At 41.3% G+C, this 17,349-nt stretch overlaps 1 protein-coding gene across 4 annotated transcripts in view; it reads right to left on the bottom strand.

Annotated features, from left to right (window-relative positions):
- Positions 1-17,349, bottom strand: part of sorcs1 (sortilin-related VPS10 domain containing receptor 1) — a 239,168-nt gene that overhangs the window by 132,929 nt on the left and 88,890 nt on the right. The window lies entirely within an intron of this gene.

The following is a 17,349-nucleotide window of genomic DNA, read 5'->3' as shown; positions in this document are numbered from 1 at the left end:
TGCTGCATCGATATGAATGTGAAAATGACTGTCAGTGTCTATTTTCGTGAATGTTCGTTCTGCAGTTTGTTATGGTGCAACTTAATCCAACATGTTTGTATCATGTATTCCAATACGATATTCCAATCTTCAATCTATTGACGATCTATCACGAGCAGAAATCTCCTTTGCTTTTCAAGCCAAGGCCAAACTGACCGCGAGATGAAACGGGGGACCCACAAGTTTGCTTCAGGTGTTTCCAAATGTGATTCGGCAGACTGTATATGATGATTTTAGGAGAATCACATGTGGGTTCCTGCATGGCATAACGTTTTTCCACCTACATTAGACGCTCAAAGCACTTTAGAGCAAGGAACCACTCACCCATTCACACTCTCATTCATACACCAGTGTACACAGGCACTATTAAAAACATTATCTTTTCCCCATATTACCACAGGGTATGGGCATGCGCAATTGTGCCCAACAATACACGTTGCTGATGACAACATGCGACGAAAAGGCTCACTGACGTGGCAGCAAAGCAAGTGAAACATATTTATTAATTGACATTGTTGTTATATGTTTATATTGAACAATTCTCATCATTCATTCTAGAGACTTTGGCAACACATTAGAACGAGCCGGCATCTATGTTAGAATGAGTTGGAACAAATGGAAAAATAAATATACTAAAGATAAAATATGAACCAGATGATACTCAATGCTGTCAATCTGTTCATGTATTTCTCTCAGTCATATTAGTCACAATATTGAAATTTGATTAAACGGACTCCATTTCAATATAGCTGCTACATTAAGCACAACAAGCCTCACATTTCAGAGCATATGAACAATTTCATAAATGCATGTTAAAAGCCGAAGTGCTCACAAAATGCAGGCTACATTGCAGACGGGCAACATACAAGGTACTAAGGTGTAGTTGGTGGAATAAACCTTTAATCATCCTTTGATTATTATTCAGTAGCTTCAGAAGCGCTGACATGCACATTATGATACAGAACACTCCACTACTTCTGATATATTCCAGGTAGTCCTTCCATTTTATAGTATAAATCATAGTCCGGTCCATAATAATAAATGACTCAATTACTTTAAGGTACAGGCCACCGTTTTTCTATACTGAGATGTTCTTATCTGAGCTTAGACGAGATGATGCATACCTGTCTGGTCTATATGCATGCCCTCTGTCACGCAAAAAGACCAAAGATGTTGTTAGCATTTAGCCTCTCCTCTATGGGGCCAAACGGAGGTGAAGTTTCAAGAGACCAAGCTCTTCCATGTTTCCCCTACTTAAATACAGTTACGTGAGTAGCTACATGATCCAAGTATAGTCAAGTGCTGGTATGGTATTTTTTTATTTATTTTTTATCTTTATTTGAATTGGGACAGTGCACATTAATCAACATGTGTTTTTTCAACATGTAAATGTGCCAGAGTTAGCCATATAGGCTAATTTTCATCCATAGTCCCATGGCAGGTTGATGTCATGACAGATAGAACATATAACAGGCACAAACAGTGAATGATGAATGACAACATATACTGTAGTTAAAAAAAAAAAAAGGTAAATTACTACAGATAAAAGATCAGAAAGGGACAATACACAAAACACCACAATCCTCCACACAGCAAGACATGTATCAGTGGTTGGTGACTTTAGATCATGGTGTGTTCACATGTCTGACTCTCTAAAAGCCACTTCTTCACAGAATTTCTAAAAGTGTGGAATGAGGTCAGGTTCCTCAATCTGTTGGAATCAAGTTCCAGGGGTGAGCTGCATGTATTGAGAAGGCAGATTGTCCAAAAGAAGTCTTTCTAAATGGGATTTTACAGTCTCCTCTGCTTGATGAGCGTGTGTTTGTATTTACATTCAGCTGTATAAACTCCTGTAAATGTAGGTTTGGTAAAGACTTTACAATAGTGATAAGAATTGTTCTTTTTTGTCTAATGTTTTTACCGTCTGCTAAAAAAGTCTAAGTATTATTACGCCTTGCGATATAGTACCCCTTTTTATCCGCTTAGAAAATCAACATGTTAAATTTTGTGTAACTTGACTTGGATCGTGTAACTACTCACGTATCCGTATTTAAATAGGGAAAACGTGGAAGAGCATTTTCACTTCTAACTTCACCCCCGTTTGGCACCACAGAGGAGAGGAGGAGACGCGAGATGCTAACAACATCTTTGGTCTTTTTTGCGTGACTGAGCGCAAGCACAGAGACCAGACAGGTACACATGAACTCGTCTAAGCTCAGATAAGAACAAATCTCAGTATGGAAAAACAGTGGCCTATTCCTTTAATTCATAGCCATTCTTTGCCGTGACATTTCTGTTGCGTCTCTCTGTGAGCAAAATACCAAGCAACAGCTTATTGGGAATATTCCCATGGCCGGTTAATATTAAAGTTGAGGGGTTGAAGGTACAACTCGGCACAATCTATAATGCACTGTGCTATATCGATAGCTTTTGAAATTGATTTTGGCTAAAAAGCAAAAGAGCTATTGTCCTCCAGCATTATATACCAAGATCTCAACTCCGACATAGTTTTCTGTTATTTACAGTTCCAACCGCTCTGACCCGTTGCCCTTTTCATTGGAATACTTTGAATACCCTCTTGATATGCGCATGCGAGTGTGCTGAAAGCATCAAGACAAAGTTTTTTTTTAAAGTAAATAACAAAGCATGGTACGAGTCCCAAGAAACACAAAGTAGACTATTGATGATTCTGTCTGAAGCGCACTCCCCTTCATTATAGATGAATTTGCTTTGTGCCCCTGTATGCACAAAGACAAAAGCCAGCATGTTATGACTGCACTTTTGAAGTACAGGCGTTCGTTTTGTTACTTACTTTTGCACATTGTCATTTTCACACACTATTTTTATCTTTCTTAATATCCTCATAACCATAGATGATGATTTTCTGAAATATAGCCCCTGTCACAAAGTCATTTAGCCGCTAACAAACTTACACCCACACACGGAAAGCTTTCAAACACTTTTCCCGCTCATCTCTCCCTCGGTTTATTGTTCTGAAGTTCAAACCTAATCAAATCAGATTTATAGCACCCAACTGTACATATTTCTTATTTTTTGCGCACAGCCTCAAGGTGCGAGGGATCAGGGAAAAGTGGGGCAGCCAACGACTCCGGGCTGGCAGAAACATTATATATATCGCTGTGAGCATAAAAAGGCATTGCGGAAAAATTCAAAATCTATTTACTTTGTGGCTAGAGGTGCATTTAAATTGGATAAAAGTCAGTACATTTACACTGGGAGCGCGGCAGTTTGGAGGTTTAATAAAGTTGAGTTTTTTGGAGCACTTGTACGCCAGTGCTTTACTTTCACTTCCCCCTGACTTGTGTTTCATTGTGATAGCAGAGGAAGCCCCCCAGGGAGAGATTCGGCGGTGACAGTACAATCGCTACAGCGCGGATTAACCTGCGGCGCAGCGGTCAGGTGATGCGGCGTGGGCACACAGGAGGAGATGGTGCCGAAATGAGAGGTATCAATTCATATTATGTTGCATATCTGGACAGTGGTACAAGAATCTTTGGGCGTGAGTTACATTTTGTCTTCCTATGTAGAATATTAGGATGACAAATGCAGCCAACGAACTAATCGAATTCAATAAAACAAACAGAAAGACGTTTAAACTGCAGTGCCTTGTAATCTCACAGACATACTGGCGTTATCCACCCAAGCAAACTTTTTCAAAAACTAGTCATCGTGGCTGGATTTTGCCACTTATTTTAAAGCAGTACTAAGTAGCTTGTTTACCTTAATAAATCCTTTTCGTAGTCCCTCTGGGGGTAATACAAGTGTTAATGGGATGATTGGAGTGTCTTTCATCGCCCCCTGGTGTATCCAGAAAACCACAATTGCAACTGGACTGCCACCGTACCGGAGCAACCAATACACATAGAATCATAGCACCACTTTAATCAGTATTTACAGCCAAGTTTGAGTGAAAAAAGTATTTCCATTGTGTAATTGGATGTACAATATCCCTCTCTCCCTTTGCCTTTTCTGTCAGCGTAGTATTTAATCTCACAGACAATTAATACGTTCAAAAATCGCAACTTGCTACGACACCTGCAGTTGACCTTATGGCCTCTAGGGGCAAGAGTTACATAGTACTGCTTTAAAAACCAGTGCAAGCAAAATATTCGTGCACTGCCTGACCAAAAGGAACTTCCAAGGAGGAAGTGTCTTTTCACTCTTTTTAACCATTTTCTGGCAGAATATAAACTTATTTATCACACACGAATAAAGTCAAGTCTAAATCGGGTCCATACGGATGTTTTTTTCATAGCAGATTGTTCAGTTGAAGCGAAAATACGGCAGTCGTAGCTAGCATTAGCTTGTAGCATGATGCTAACATGAAGCATCAAGTTTGCATTCTCCGTTATTTTTGTAAATATGGGCTGTTGAACAACTTTGCTCCTGTCTATGTCTTTGAATCTTTATTAAGTAGACAACTATAGTAAGTTCAGATTTTTCACCTATTTGTTTCCCCCCTCAAATCCTTCAAACATGACCATATATGGCCGATTCCAAAGATACCATGTTAACATACGCTCTAATATTTCGTTGGACCACCTTTAGCTTTGATTACAGCACACATTCTGGCATTGTTTCAATAAGATTCTGCAATGTCAGGAGATCCAGTGCAGCATTGATGGGAGAGAGTGAAGATTCTCAAAGGGGTTAATCTTAACCCCTTTGGACTCCCATGCTCCCTGAACCACTCTTTCACAGTGTGAGCCCGATGAAACCTGGCATTGTCATCTTGGATTATGCCCGTGCCATCAGGGAATAAGAAATCCATTGAAGGTATAACCTAGTCACTAAAGATGTTCGCATATGCTGATCTGAACTGTCTCGCCCAAAGACACAATATCAGTGTGGTTTGCTAAGAGTGGAAATTGAGCTGTGCAACCTGGGGGTAGTTGGCAAATGTATGCGTCAACTCAGGTACAACCCTCCATAGTTGTAGGTGTGTGAGTGTACGACAAAAATTCTCCATCACACAACGGAAGAAATGTGGGCTTTAAAAAAGAAAAAAGCCAAATCACCATAGAGAATTGGCTACTCTTAACAAAAACTACAAAATGCTGATCATATGGAAACACGGCACGGGTAACTTATTGTTACCAAGCCTGCTGTTTTTGTTTACCCCCCATAACAGCTGACTTATCTTTATTTTGTGAAATGTTTTATGAAATAGAGAACACGAATCAATGTGTGCTGAAAAAGTGTTTGTGTAGTCCCAGATCCCCTTGAAGCTGCGTTTTTCTTTTGATTTTCCTCTCGCACCAGCAAACACAACAAACAAACCACCAATGACTCCGAGATGATTGACACCGAGGCTACTCCGGCTCCACCTGCTCCTGCCAAATAAAACAAACACGCCTCGGCTCGACCATTTATTTGTTGTGTGTAAGGCGTCCACCCCGCTGCGCTGTCTGCCGTCACCCCGCCGCTTCCCCTTGGCCCGGGCCGTCTCTCCTTCAGCCTCCGCAGGACGACTGGGGTGACTTTGAGAAAGTGTAGCCGCAGCATGGGGCTCCGGTGAGTACAAGCAGAACAGATGCACCTCGGGTAGAAGGAATTAGATTGCGGCGCTGGAGTTGTGTCGATCAGCCCTTATTAAGCATGCAGCAACATCTGCAGAGCCCCAAACGGTTCCATCAAGACTTTGGAGGGCCGCTGTGACCCGTGGCAACAGCGGGGGATGTTCGAGTAACAGAATCTAGTCACTGATTCAGAGAAGTACTTGGAGAGAGCTGGCCCTGGGAGTGAGTGACCTTAAAAAGTCCAAACTGGGTAGACCCCTGCATCCAAATGACTTTACCACGGACACAAGTTTGAGGCTGCATAGTTCTGCTTGCTAATGTCTTCAGCTCATGCAATTTAAAGAAGCGTTTGTGTTCTTTTTTTTTGCCCAACACATTTTTGTTCATGTGCTTTTTATATCGGAAAGTGTGTTGCTTTTATGACACCTAATAAAGACGCTATTTTTTTTTACTGATTAGCGCTTAACTGAGCTAACCATTTAAATGTGGTGTTAGCGTCTAAAAAGCTAAACTTTGGTTTGTTGGTTTTATGAAATATCACAAAAGTTTTCTTTTTGTGTTGCATTAACGTTGGTAATTTCTCTCACAATTACGTTACTCCGAGGACAACGGCAGCTCACAGAAAACACAAGAATGTTGCAGCATTTAAAGCAGTACTAAGTAACTCATGCCCCTAGAGGCCATAAGCGCCACTGCAGGTGTCGTAGCATGTTACGTTTTTTTTTTTACAAATTATTGTCCGTAAGAGTAAATACTACGCTGACAGAAAAGACAAAGGGTGAGAGGGATATTGTACATCTAATTACACAATGGAGATCTTTTTTTTTTCACTGAAACTTGGCTGTAAATACTGTTTAAGTGGTGCTAGCCCGTTAGCCTGTTAGCTTCTTCTTCGTGATTACATTAGTGTGTATTGTGTCTCCGACCGGTGTGGTTTTCTGGCTAGAGACACCGGGGGAGATGAAAGACCCCCCAATCCTCCCATTACCCCCAGATGGACTACGAAAAGGATTTATTAAGGTAAACAAGTTACTTAGTACTGCTTTAACCAGAAAGCTCACCTTGTAAATGGTAAATAAAGAAACCATCTGATTTACGCAGTCCGGTGCAGAAACTTGTTCTAACCCGCGTTTCCCAGTTTTTCCCAGTTGAGCGAGTAATCAAGCTCCCTGCCCCTCTCTCCTGATTGGACCTGACAGGCCGGTTCAAAGGAAAGCTCATCTCATTGGTCAAGGTGATAGCCCAGGGATTCTGATTAGTAGCTGAAATAAAAGGGAGGAATTATTATTATGTCAAATTTCAGATCCAATTATACACAATCTATGAATTTCGTAACACATTTAAATTTACAGACTATCACTTTAACTTGGCCTGTAACTTAATTAAATTTTAAATTTTACCCTACCGCTTATGTGTTGTTGCAATAGTATAATTAAAAAGTTATTAGAAGTCTAAAAAAAAGCAAAGATAGTGCTGCCAAAACCTGCCGTGTGCACTAAGTCACTATACATTGTTTAATCTCACGGCCCTGCAGTCGTAAATGTTAAATTACAGTTGCCTTAACAAGGCTACTGCACACATGCTAGACCCAATTATTTTGAAAATAGTTCCTTTGCGCGTGCTCAGCAGTTCATGACACCAAAACTATCAGATGGAATGGGGCGATCTGTGCAGAGACTATTACGAAGGAGTTAGGTGAAGGTTGGGGTAATGGTCCAGTTATGCTTTTACATCAAGGTGACTACTGTCCAAATGACTTGTGTGTCTATAGTGTGTCCATTTTATCTCTATCATCGCTGCGAGGCTGTGTAAAGTCATTGGGAAGAGTGAGGTAATTGCTGGTCACTCGGCTTGATGAGATGAAGGGCAGGATGCGTCCGTCTGTCAAACGCCCCCCACAGGGAAACCCCATATGCTCCACCACTTGACCACTGCCAATTAGGCCTATGGGCATGTCCTGCTGTAGCCACTGCCCTCCCAGACCAGGCACACGCTCACTGCTGACAGGCCAGAGATGTGCACGGGACCATGAAGGCATCGCGATGAGTTCAAGTCTGACTGCTGGTGTGTGGGTTTAACAGATGCTTTGGAACGGCCACACGCTGGGCCAATGCAGATTGTCAAGAATGAGCAGGAGAAGTGGTCAGATTTGGGAGTGTGTATGATTCTTTCTTTCCACAGTGATGGCAACTGATTTAATTTTTTGCAATAGTTTGGGAATGTATGCATCACTAGGAAAGCTTAGATCAGAGGGACATCTTATTGTCATGTTTTAATGCCCTTAGGTCAGCATTATTACCTGCCTGTGATCAGAACTAATCGCTATTCAAATTCATTTATCTTTTTCAAATTCAAACTATGGGTTTGTTTTTGTATTCCGTCTCATTGGACCATTGTTAGCTTGTGAACTGTTGTAGCTCATACTGTGTTATACATGTTTGTTCTGTTGTGTATGGTTGGCTGGGTTAATGCAATGCATTGCCCTTCAATGGGATTAATACAGTTTTCTGATTCTAAAATTTAAGGGACTTTGGTTAAGTAGCTTTGACTTTGCAGTTTGTTTATTGCATTACTAGTTGTAATAGTAACATTGTGAAATCTTGGAGGGACTGAAATGCATACTTCATATGGTCATCATGTGTAGGACAATGTCAGAAACCTGGTGCACCATGAGAAGATCAACCTAGACCCTGAAAGAATATGCACATTCTTCAGTTAATCCTAAACCTTAGCAAAACAACAAGGAGGTTCAGAGTGTGCCGTAGTGCATCAGCTCCTGTCCAACAACAACAACAGCGACTGTGACTTCATTCATTATCCCGACAACCTTAAATATCTTCCAGGAAATTCTGCTACACAGTCAATAAGATCCAACCTTGTCAAATGTGAACCAGCGCTTGCACTTTGTCGGTAATGAAAAGAAGGCTGTTTTTTTTTAGATATAGTGTGGAAACATCTGAAGGATTGAGCCAAGGATGATCAAAAGGAGCTGCCACTATGTTGGATATGCTACAGTAACCGCCGCAGTCACACAGCCCACTCAAGTCAGGATAAAAAAGGCGAAGTATCAAGTCAGAGAACATCTCCGGTGACTGACTTTATAAGACAGAAACTGGCTTTCCGCTCATTCAAGAGGAGTAATGAAGCCAGTGCTTATTGAAGTTTAAAATAACAATGTAAATGCGTGATAATGATGGACCATTCTGAGCTGTGAACATGTAGAAAACATGTTTTAGATGTGGGCAACTTGTTCCTTTGATTATCTTCATGGGTCTAAAGACAACGGTTTGGAGAAGGCATGTAAGTATAAATGTTTTTATATGCAGTATAAAGTAAGAGGAATGGGGTCACATTGGGGCTACTTTTCTATAATAGAACAATCAATCTGTGCCCACTTCATGTGATCTGCAATATAGTACTAGGGTTGTACAGTGAAAAGAAATGCAATATTCGATATACAAACCAAAAATAGACACTTCGTCTTGCTTTTTTCATCAATTTGAGTCAGAACAAGCACTTGAAGAATAAAAGCATCAGGACCAAACATGGGTAAACTGGAGCTAAATTGAGAAAATCATGACACATTGGTCAGAGCTGGGACAGAGCTGCCTCGGGATCTGATCTCGGGATGGGAAGAAGGTGATGTCTGTTAAACTCAATTAAGACAGAGGTGTTCCACTTCCATTGAGCACTCAAAACATGTCAAGGTTTCCTGTATTTCTTGGACAATGTCATGGTAACATAAAAGCTCCCATAGCTAATTCAAATACGCAGGGAATAATAATAATAAGTTGAAGGTCTAGTCACAGCTAAAGTACAAAGTTAAATTTGACCTTGGTGCAGCGGCAGAAGGTTTTGCAGTTGGCGATATTAGACATGCAGCGGGAATCCTCAGCTCTAGGTGGGGATCAGCCACTACTGCGTCTGCTAAGCTTTTGCCTGTTTCAAATATATCTCCCTATTATTTCTTTTTAATCAAAAGTCTGCCTTTGCTGCCAGCGAACACTGTTATCTCCTCGAACCGCGTGGTAATTGTCCTTGGATAGAGAAGCAAAAATATCATTGTGGATCAAAATTCCCAAACATGCATATACAAACAACAATTACCATTTCCTGAGGCGGAGCGGTGCCGAATAAACAAATATGAAAGAGTATTAGCGCAGATTGTCAGGCTCCCAAAACACAGGCCTGGACTCGCAGTTTGATCCGCGGGGCATTTTTAACTATTTGTTTTTTCTTACATCTCATTTTTGTAATCACTAGTGGCCTGATATCTTCAAGGGACAGCTACACGTTTTATGCCCACAAATTATTATCACCACAGAAAACATAAAGATGTGAGTCTTGTCACACAGTCGGGTTGAATGAAATTCTAAGGTCAAGCTGCTAACATCAAACATCACCCCATGACTTGCAAAAATGCAGGCGAGATGGGTAAAGTGCTTTGCCTGTGGACACATACAGTATTTTCAATGAAGTAGGTGAGGACTGCTGCTGTCAAAATGTTAAAATAAAAAATAAAAAACTCTATACTGAACAAAAGTACTGTGTTTCTTGGCTAAAAAAACACATATAAAAGGAATATAACTTGGTATAAAGATAATAAAAGCATCATTGTGAATATGAAAATAAGTCAATGTCCATTGGGTTTTGTCAGCATCTCCGTCTGTAATCTGACTGTATTTAAAGGTGTACTTTATTGATCCCCATAGGGAAATTTGTCCTCACCATTTGAGCCTTCCTTGGATTAGGATTAGTGGGCAGCCACTTGGCGCCCGGAGACCCATTCCCAGATGTAGAACCAGATGATGGTCAGACTCACCTGGCTGAAGGATTAACCTATTGTGCATGTTTTTAGTGGTAGAGAAACCTATGCAGACACAGGGAGAACATGAAAACTTAACGCAGAAAGTCCCCATTCGGCTGGGGATCGAACGCAGATCCTTCTTGCTGTGAAGCTCCAGTGCAAACCGCAGTCCTACCATGCGTGTTTTTAATACACTTTAGAAATGTTTGATATGAATGTGTGCCCGTATAGTTCTCTGTATTTCATATATCCTTCAGAAATACTGACTTACATTTATATTGTGATTTACAAGCTAGAGTTTCAGCTGTCGCTACCACAGTCTGAGAATCAAACATGGGACTGTCAGATATTGCCAGAGTCAACTAATTTGCAGTATGGAATAAACTCAAAATGAGTTGAATTGAAAAGATAAAAGTAATTTCTTGCTTTGACTGTGCCAACATATGAAATGCTATTTCTATTCTGTTGTGACTATGCATTATATGATATATGTTTGTGCATTTTTGTGTATATTTTCCTTAATGACAGAAATCTAATGAAGCATGTGGGCAAAGCATGCAATATTCAAGTCTAATGATGTAAATCAGGTTCATTCCCAAACACTCTCAGATTGGGGAGCTCTGCTACTCCCCATGGATTTTCCTGTCACTTCCACCTATGAAGATTCACCGTTCGTGCCAATCTATCGCTAATATGAATGCAAAAAAGTATACCGTTCTCTGGCACATGTCAAGCAGCTGAGAGTAATACTGTATGTTTCGCCAAATTAAATTCGATTTAGGGTTCACTGGAGGTTTGGTGCTGTCATGAGCAATTCAAAGAACATGCAACAGGCGCTGAGTAGCTGAGGTGGAGTTAGTCATGATACAGTGAAGTGCATCCAGGAAGTGCTCAATCAAGGTCAAAAGATTTTCATGAATAATAATAATCCCCATCCCACCCATGATGTTACTTCGGAAACGTGGCAGAGCAGCATGGTGCCCCACAGCAAGAAGGTACTGGGTTAGATTTTCAGACCTAATAGGGCATTTCAGCATGGAGTCTGCTCCTCAACCCAAAATATACATAATAATGTATATTAATACACCAGCTAGCTGCATTGAGGGTTTTTTGGAATTTTTGTAAAAATGATATTGAATGAAAAATTTAAAAAATAAAGTGCCATATGTTTCAATTCTGATATATTCTGATCAACATCTTTATTTAGGCTTGGAACCGCCAGCTCTGTCTCACAATAAATGTTACTTTTTGAGGTTTTAATTGTGTGGAATTATTAAGATCGCAGTAAAAAGTGCCATCTCTGGTGGTGTGTACAACAACAAGAAGCCTGATGGCCACCCAAAAAATAGTCTGAGGGACACTCTTTGGACATGCTTGATCTAGCCCATAAACTGCAATTTATCTCAGTGGTGCATTTAAATACCTCTAATAAGAGACAGACTAAACAATATTTGTTTGTTCGTTTTTTTTAAGTTTGAGATATAAAGTATTGATCTGCACAAGTCTGTCAGCTCATTTTCGAGCTTTAAAATGAGCCTGGATCCATCATAGACCCCGAGATGTGTCTCACTATATCTACTGATTAAAATCACACTTGCGTGTCTTCCCTTGAGAAAACAGCAAAATGCTATTTCTATTTTCAAAACCATTGGAGCAGATTATTTTTAGATGTGTGATATTTACAAAGAAGCACACAGATTATATATATATAGCCTTATATACAACCCGTCTGTTTGAAATCAAAAAGTGCTACTCAGAAATAGACTTATTCGCTCTCTGTAACGGCTGTTTCTGCGTAATTGGCTGATGACCCACTTTGCAACTTGTAGATATTTCTCCAGAGAGTCTAGGCCAAACTGAGTGAGGGAAAATTATGGCCATTAAGTAAGTGATCCTTCAAGCTAAAGTGCCGTTAATGCATTTTAAGATGTTCGCAACAAGTGGGCACATGGAAGTGGTGATAAACAGGCCATTAATAGATTCCCTAGCCTTTTCCTGCTAGAGGTTGAGAGCGCCAATATTGCACGAGAATTAGCTTTGATAGAATAAACACACAACCTGCTCTCAAAGAGAACTGAGGGGTAACCACTCTGCCACCCCACAAACAGCTCAGAACAGCGTACTACACAACTACACCTTTAATAGAGTTTGTATTGCAGGGACACCAGATGACATATTACTAATCCGAGTGGGGCCAAGGAGTGCTGCCGCTGTACTTCCCCATACATAATGCATGAGCCGCAAACCTTGCATAGAAATACATGCATATGCTCCGATGAATATGCAGAAAGCCGAGCGCTGTGTTGATGTAGACGTAGTATACGCAAGTGCCAAACTTTTAAAGCATCTGCTCAGACAGTACTGTATATGCCGGCCATAAATCACTGTTTAGCACTGTGTCATAAGGGAGGCGATAACACATGACAAAATTATTGAAAAGAAATTCACGGACACTCGTCAAACTGATAAAACAAAAACAGGACAAGCCCAATGCTTGGCCTGAGCGGAATATGAAGCTACTCCCAACTATATACTCAATCATATTTGGGAAAAATGAATTGTTCTCTCTGTTCTCTGGTCATGTTTGAAAACAGTTAAGGGGGAGAACAATTTGGAGAAAAATCTTATTCAAAAACTACTAACAAATGCTGAATTATCAATATAGTTTTCTACTAAATAGAGATACAAAGACATGGAGAGGAGCAAAGTGGTTCACCAGCCCATAAATACATAAATAATGGAGAATGCTAACATGATGCTTCATCGTGCTAATGCTAACGCTTGCTAGCGCTTGCTACAACTGCCGTATTTTTTGCTTCTACAGAACAATCTGCTGTGAATAAACATCCATAAGGACTCGATTTTGACTTGACTTTATTTGTGTGAGATAAATAAGTTTATATTTCGCCAGAAAATGGCTAAAAAGAGTGAAAAATTGTGTTTCCCAAAAGATTCTGTTTTCCCCCTCGGCGAGGCCCCCTTCTATGATGCAATGCCATCTGTATCTATTAGAGATGTGCGGGTCAGCTTTTTTTCTGACCCGCATCAACCCGACCCGCTGTAATTTAAACCCGACCCGAGCCTCTCAGTTTGCCGACCCGACCCACACACATTAAAAAACTGCATGAGTCACGCTGCAGCTGGCTGTCCCTCCAACGGGCAGCGCGTCACGTGACTGCGAGTTAACAGGGGAATTAGCACTTGATGCTTGTTTTGCTACAGAAACTATCATGAGGCTTTACTTCAACCACGTCATGGACGACTCTTTCTGTCAAACTAAACAGAGTTTGGACTAAAGTGGTGCAGCCTTTACTTGGTGCTAAGTAGTTGCTCTCCTCAGGTTAGTAAGATGCTCTGTCTTTTATTTTAGTTTTGACTTGCTTCTTGTTGATGCATTACTTTCATCACATGTGTGTGTCATTATGTGCCTGGGGACGGCTATTGTGTTGCATTTGTAGCATTGATCAAAGTCATACAGAAGCGATAGGCCAGGTGACATCTAAACAAGTTTGCCCCTTAAAACTAAACATTCAACTAAACACAGCCGACTTTGTGTGGCATTTATGGATAAGAATGCACTGTATGTTGTAAGCCCGCGGGTTGACATCACTAGTATCTATGGTGGGTTGAAAAGTGACGTGATTATGCGTAAACACTTGCTCATTCCTACCTCCCTGTCACCTTTCTGTCAATCAGCCAATCAACCCTGCTTTTTTAGTCTTCCAAAGCTACTCTCTCCCCTTCATTAGCCTTGTATTTTAGCTGTGCACTGCCATTCTCCACCATCACTCTCGCCTGTAGTAGAAAAAGCTAACGTTACCAGTTTGGTCTGTGAGGCGCACAACACTTTAGTACTTCTAGAAAGTGGTTCTTGACTTTTGTCTTTTGACTGAGGAAAAATTTGGGCCTCCACCAAGCAAACTCGCCAAGGCCCAGAGGAAGACTGTTACCCCCAACAAATGGAATACGAGTCAGAGCACAAAAGTTGATATATTGAATAAACCATTCATTTGTCTGTGTCAAAGTTTCTCCGGTGGAAATAATCGAGCAGCTATCGAGACGTCTGTGAAGTTGGAGAGAAGAGCTGAAGGCAGTGCGTAGCCCAGAGAAAGACGGAGATGTCCCCAAGCGCTGGTGTAATGGAGGATCAAAGCTAAAAGTGAAACAGAAGGAATAGGAAACTAGGGATGGGTTCGGAATCGGAATCAAATGTGTCTTGTCACTTTTGGAGACCTTAAAGATAATGACAGTGTGCAACTCATGTCGCAGGGATCTCACTGCCAACCTCCTCTGAGCTACTTTTTTTCCCCTTCTCCTACTGCAGCACAGGGTCAAAAGCGGCATTCAAAACAAACCATAAAAAATACCCCTCTTGCCAATGAGCACAATTATTCAGGATATCAGATGCCGCTAATGGTTTAATGGCCCTCTAAAGACATTTACAACTGCTTCACTTTCCGCCGAGACGCGCAGAAAATGGGGGGAATTTGTCAACTTCCTCAAAGAGAATTAAGTGGCATTGATTGTGTTCAATTTATACCGTTCCGATGCTGTGGGGCCGGGTTGCAGTTTGCCCAAGGCGAAGCTAGATTAAAAGGCGCCCCGAAGGATTCGCCGGGGGAGCCGAGCCGACTCTGCTGCTAACAGGCTTTTATGTATGTTCCCGTCTGCCTTTGTTCACGTTAGCTGCAGATTAAAGCGTGCCATTTGCATGTGATTAAGGGTAGTTAGACAAAGATGTGACGAGCGCTCGGCTTCTTGTACGACGTAATCAGGACAGGCATCTTGCTCTTGACACTGACCCTCCTTTGTTCAAACAGTCTCTTCAAAGCGGACAGCGGCACTGTGCCTATAGCTCATTTGTTCCGACCACCAGGAAAACGAACAGCGTTTAGTAATAAAGAAGTAGAGAAGACATGGCAAGATGAAAACAGGCAACGTCTACGCCGGAATGTAGATTATATTTTGCGTGGATCGCGACCTTGTGATAACGAGATGGCGTCGTCTGGTCCCAGAGGAGAGAGGAGGCGTGTATGTGGCGTGTCATGCATGTATGTATACGGCATACGCGGGAAAACAAACACCGTGTTTGCGTTTCATATTTAGATTTGAATAGGATACAATTACAAAGCTGAGGCGTCTACTGCATGTCAAATCACGGCATCTGTGCGTTCGCTTTTTCTCTGTGTCGTTCAGGAGCGCACAGGGTTGGAAACACAGTGAAAACGTCTGAATATATACTCTGTGACTGTATAGGCTCATTTTAACTTTGAGATGTAACTCCCAGCGCTGTTAAATTGTCATTCTCCGCTCCACTCAATCCCCCTGCGGCACATGGATGCACTTACTCTTCGTCTGTTCTTTTGTTTGCCTGTTCCACAGTTTGAAATTTCCAAACTGTTGCACTTGTGAATTGGCTTATGGACATGTTGGTGTTATTGTATGGGGTTTTGTGAGGGTCAAAGGGGCACAGACAGGCTGCCACATCTCCAAAAGTATTTCCCCCCAGGCAAGTTTTCCAACTACTGTAAGACCGTAAAGCAATTAAGGGCAGCTCTGTAACAATCAACTAATACAGAGGCGGTAGTTAATTGTGAAATAAAGTTCATTTGGTCTTCTATGAAATCCTTTCACTGAACTCAACATACTTTTTTTCTCCCCCTGACCTGGCAGTTTAACCGCTCACTTGCAGTCGTCTTCAGAGTGATCACTGGATGTTGCTGTGATGTGTCAGGAGTTGATCTAAACAGGTTTTGGCACGGACCTCTTTCTCGGAGAGGTGGGAGGACAGTTAAAGCAAAAAATAGTCTTAGGATCGTTGTCCAGTGGGGAAGTTTCTAGATTTATATTGTCTCCTTTTTCCGGCATTTGTGGTTGCTCTTTGTCACTGCAATTTTAGCACCATAGATACTACATAGATACTAGGGATACGTGGCCTCAAGAGGGAAGGAAGTCGGCTATCATTGACTGGCTTCAAGCATATTTGTCATACATATAAAATCAAGGTAAAATTGGGTCAGATTGTCCAGTAGAAGTAGAAGAAAACGGCACTTGAAGTTAGCCCTTACCATGTACCATGATGCTAATGTTAGGATTATGGTTAGCATCCTCTGCTATTATGTATTTATGGGCTGTTGAACCACTCTGCTTCTCTCCAGTTCCATGATATGATTTTCTCATTTGCAATGATCAGTTGTGGTTTGTGAGCATTTTGTTTTGTTGCTTAATGCCCTCCTTCTTTCCCCAATATAGGTTTGATATGTGTTTCAAACATGATGTACATTTGGGTTCCCATTCTTATTTAGTCCAATTCTACCCTGCTGAAATACTGTTTGAAATAAGCCAAGTCAATACCTGCTAACCCAAAGGTTGATAGTTCAACACCTGCTAGCTGACAAACCACTGTGTCTCCATCATCTGTAACGCAAACCTCGACATATAAAGGAGAAAAGTGCAACATGTGTAACCTTTCTGATTTGATCTTACTCAAAAAAATATCAAGCTATTACAGTTATTTTGAATGTGTGCACTGACCCAATCCACCTCTTACCGAACCAATAAAAAAAGCAGACTCAACAACAGTAACCTTAAACACGTCCAACTATCCCTGAAATGACACAAGCAAAGATGCCAGGTGAGTGAGCGTTGCCATATCCTCCTGCTGCTCTCGCTTCTAAGCCACTTGGTCCGGAAGTCCATGAAGGCCACTGAGTCCGGTCCTGGCCCCAGACTCTGTGCATCGGTCCAGACAGGAGGAGCTGGCTCACCTATTACACAGATACATCCAAGGACAAATGAACTGGCAGGATGCGACATGCAGGAAATGGCAAAAGAAATGTGTGGCTTCTCACTTTTTCCTCTCTGCTGTGAGGTTTCGTGCATATACTGTTTTTTATGTACAACTGTCTTGGATGAGACTTGCAACATTTTGTGGAAGAAAATAAAAAGTTTCTGATACATAAC

The sequence above is a fragment of the Gobius niger genome, assembly GCF_951799975.1.
Source record: "Gobius niger genome assembly, chromosome: 3".
Lineage (NCBI taxonomy): Eukaryota > Metazoa > Chordata > Actinopteri > Gobiiformes > Gobiidae > Gobius > Gobius niger.
This window is presented reverse-complemented; position numbering and strand designations above follow the sequence as displayed.